General features: G+C 52.1%; 1 pseudogene; it reads left to right on the top strand.

The window, feature by feature from the left end:
* Positions 1–3,217: 3,217 nt before the first annotated feature.
* The window catches only part of LOC102873980, a 13,428-nt pseudogene continuing 12,537 nt past the window's right edge, over positions 3,218–4,108 (top strand).

The following is a 4,108-nucleotide window of genomic DNA, read 5'->3' as shown; positions in this document are numbered from 1 at the left end:
GTGACCCTCAGGGGTGTTCAGGGACCCTCAGGGGTGTACAGTGAACCTCAGGGGTGTGCAGGGACCCTCAGGGGTGTGCAGGGACCCTCAGGGGTATACAGTGAACCTCAGGGGTGTGCAGGGGAGCGGCAGGGTATGGAAGCACCTCCCAGTGTTGTCAGACAGCAGAGCGCGGCCACAGGTCTGTGCAGTTGTGGCTGTTGGCCATCTCCTTTCACCGGGCGGGTCTTGTCTCCGATAAATGGTGGGGTTTTGTTGATTTGCCTTTTTTTCAAGGGTCTTTGCACAAAATAACCCAATGTCTCTGGACCTAAAAACCCAACTGAAACCAATTTAAAAACGAGCCCCCCCCCTCAGCAGGTCACTCCAGCTCTGGAGACTGTAGGACCAGGTGGACATGCCCCACGGCTTTGCAAGAAGTGGCTGGTGCGTTCGAACTGCTGAACTTTCAGTTAGAAGCTAACAGCTGCCTTGTCGTCAGATGGCAGCCAGCTCGAGCTGACAGTGGCCTGTGTACAACAGTGAGACGCGGTCCAGGCGGACGCCATTCTCACAGTCGCCGATCTGCGGGGCCCATTACTGCTGTCACTGTGTTGGTCCATCTTGTTGAGGGTCTTCCTCTCCTTTGCTGACCCTCCACCTTCCCAAACATGTCTCTTTCCCAGGCCTGACCCCTCCTCACAGCACGCCCAAAGCATGGGAGACAACCCCCCCAATCCTTCCTGCCCAGCAGCGCCCTGGCCGCCCCCCTCCCAGACGTCTCTGTTCTTTGGACAGTCCACAGATGCCCAGCACTCCAGCCCCACGGCTGTCCAGGCCAACTGGGTGAAATCCTTTTCTTCAGTCCTTTTTCTCTTTAACATTGTATTGTGAGGATTTTTGTTGTTGTTGTTGTTTAATGTGGAGGCATAACTCATGCTGAGAGTTGATTCTCTTCAACAAGTGCTTCACTTCAAGTGCAACAATGAATGAATGGAAATCCAAGATCTCTGTAAATGTTCATTCAAATTAATAAAATTTAAAACAAACACATGCTTCACTTCCTGCCCTCCAGGTTGTGCGTCTACATGACGTGTGTTTATCAGTCTCACACTCTGGATCTGAGGCGGAAACGATGTGAACCTTCAAAGTCTACAACACCCTGTCCTCACCCTGGGAGCCCCCTGCAGCCACCTGTACACGTGGAGACCCAGAGGCTGTGGATGTGGCCTCTGAGACCCAGCCAGCTGAGCCACTCTCTGTCCACGGTCTCCAAGAGGCCAGGTGGGCCTCGTCCTGCACCAGCAAATGCAGTGAGTTCTCTGGCTCTGCCAGCTATCGCCTGGAGGCGTCCCTGCCCACGAAGCCTCCCTCGGCTCAAGGGCACCTCACACTAACTCCGTGGGCAGCAAGCCGAGCTTCACTGACTGCGCTGGGGTGCCCCCCATACCCCCAGGAAGAGACCTGAAGAGGGTCTTCAGGAAACACGCACCCTGGGCAGTTTCAAGCCCACCCCGTGCAGCTCTCCATCTCCGCACAGTCTCTCTTCGTGTGCAGGTCTCCACCTCTTTGCAGACCTTCATCCCTGTGCATGTCTCCATCACTTTAACAGACTCCAGTTCTGTATAAGTCTCGGAGTCTGTGCAGGTCTGTGCAGGTCTCTAGCTCCCTGCAGGTCTCTGTCTCTGAGCAGGCTTCGCTCTCTGTGCATGCACATCTCTCTGTGCAAGTCTTCACCTCTGTGCAAGTCTCTCTGTGTGCAGGCCTCTATCTCTAAGCAGATTCCTTTTTGTACAAATCTCCACCTCTGTGCAGGTCTCTATCTACATGCAGGCCTCTATCTCCATTCAGGTCTCCCTCTCTATACACCTCTCTCTCTCTCTCTCTCCCTCCCTCTTCTCCCCCCCCCCCACTTTTCTCTCTCTCTCTCTCTGCAGGTTTCTGTCTCTATCCATGCCTCCCTCTTTGTGCGAGTCTCTGTCTCTGTGCCGAGCTCCATCTCTCTGCAGGTCTATTTAAATGATGCTAATTGAGTAAAGAAAATCTATTTGGACTTGCATGAAAATGGAACATTGAAAAAAAAAATAAATGATGCTAATTGTGGCCTAAAGGCAAGGAGATACACTGTTAACCAAAAAGCACATGGTTCAAATCCACCAGCTACTCTGCAGGAGCAAAGGGCAATCAATCTCCTCACGACTGTGTGGTTGTTATGTGCCAGCAAACTGCCCGCACCTCATAGTGACCCAGTTTACAGCATCTCTGAACCCCGCCTGCCCGGTGCTGAGCCAGTCTCTCTGATTCGGACACACCAACCCCCATTGCCCCAGTTACTGTGTCAATCCATCTCATCTGGGGTCTTCCTCTCCTGAGTGGTCCCTCTACCCTTCTGAGCATATCCTTCCTCAAGGACCAGTCCCTCCTGGCCACATGCACAAACATATTGAATATGTATGGAGAAAGTCCACGCATACAGCCCTGATGCATTCCTTCTTGATTTAAACCACACAATGTCCACTCGCTCTGTTTCACCTCAGCTTCTCAGTCTAGGTGTAGATTTTATTTAACTAAAATGAAGTCTTACAGCATAAGGAAAGCAACGGATCTTTACAAAGAGAGAGGAAAATGAAAAGTCCAAACTTTTTTTTATGAGATACTCTGAAAATCGCTAGAATGCTAAGAAGTCAAAACAAAGGGAGAAAACAAAAGAGATAAACCAAAGATTTAAAACAAAAAGGGAAGAATTAGCTTGGCATTTCTCAGGCTGAAAAGAACTGACCACCAAATTCAAGCCTTGAGCGGCAATACTGAAGGATGTTATGGGTAAAATCTTGAATGTTCCAGAAAGCATCACAAGATGATGGAAGGGAGGCGGAAATGATGGAAGGAATACACAGAGTCACTGCATCAAAAAGAATTGGCTAACATGGAACTGCTTCGGGAGGTAACCAACTTTGGTAAAGAAGTTCAAGATGCACTGAAGACACTGAGAAAAAATAAGGCCCCAGGAACTGACGGGACAGCAACGGCCTTGTTTCAGATAGCAGACTGATGCAGCCCTGGTCACGCTCACCAAGCTGTGCTGGGCAATTGGGAGGACAGCTGCCTGGCCAACTGACTGGAAGAGAGCCATATTTGTTTCCATTCTTGAAAGAGGTGATCCGTCTCTCGCCAGGCGTCCTCGTGAGAGTGACACCGTCTTTAAACCCCGCGTGGCAATCCCTGACGCACCGCAGTGATGCCCAGGGAAGGCAGGGCGACCTGGAAGTCCAACTACTTCCTTAAGATCATTCGACTTCCGGATGATTATCCGACACGCTTCATCGTGGGTGCAGACAATGTCGGCTCCAAGCAGAAGCAGTAGAACCAAATGTCCCTACTTGGGAAGGCTGTGGTTCTGATGGGCAAGAACACCATGAGGCTCAAGGCCATCCGGGGCCACCTGGACATCAACCCAGCCTTGGAGAAGCTGCTGCCTCATATCAGGGGGAACGTGGGGTTTGTGTTCACCAAAGAGGATCTCAGAGAGATCAGGGACATGCTGCTGGCTAACAAGGTGCCAGCTGCTGCCCATGCTGGTGCCATCGCTATGTGTGAGGTTACCGTGCCGGCCCAGAACACTGGTCTGGGCCCTGAGAAGACCTCCTTCTTCCAGGCTTTGGGCATCACCACTAAGATCTCCAGAGGCATCGCTGAAATCCTGAGTGATGTGCAGCTGATTAAGACTGGAGACAAGGTGGGAGTCAGCGAGGCCACCCTGCGGAACCTGCTGAACCTCTCTCCCTTCTCCTTCGGGCTGGTCATCCAGCAGGTGTTTGACAACGGCAGCATCTACAATCCTGAGTGCTTGACATCACAGAGGAGACCCTGCATACCCGCTTCCTGGAGGGTGTCCGCAACATTGCCAGCGTCTGTCTGCAGACTGGTTACCCAGCTGTGGCCTCAATACCACATTCCATCATCAATGGGTACAAGCGGGTCCTGGCTTTGTCTGTGGAGACTGACTACACCTTCCCCCTGGCTGAAAAGGTCAAGGTCTTCCTGGCGGATCCATCTGCATTTGTGACTGCTGCCCCTGTGGCCACCGCCACTACCGCTGCTGCTCCTGCTGCTGCGGCCCCAGCCAAGG

This window comes from Elephantulus edwardii, unplaced genomic scaffold (assembly GCF_000299155.1).
Source record: "Elephantulus edwardii isolate Elephantulus edwardi_28Jun2011 unplaced genomic scaffold, EleEdw1.0 scaffold00217, whole genome shotgun sequence".
Lineage (NCBI taxonomy): Eukaryota > Metazoa > Chordata > Mammalia > Macroscelidea > Macroscelididae > Elephantulus > Elephantulus edwardii.
The sequence above is the reverse complement of the archived record's forward strand: the minus strand, read 5'-3'. Positions and strand labels throughout refer to the sequence as shown.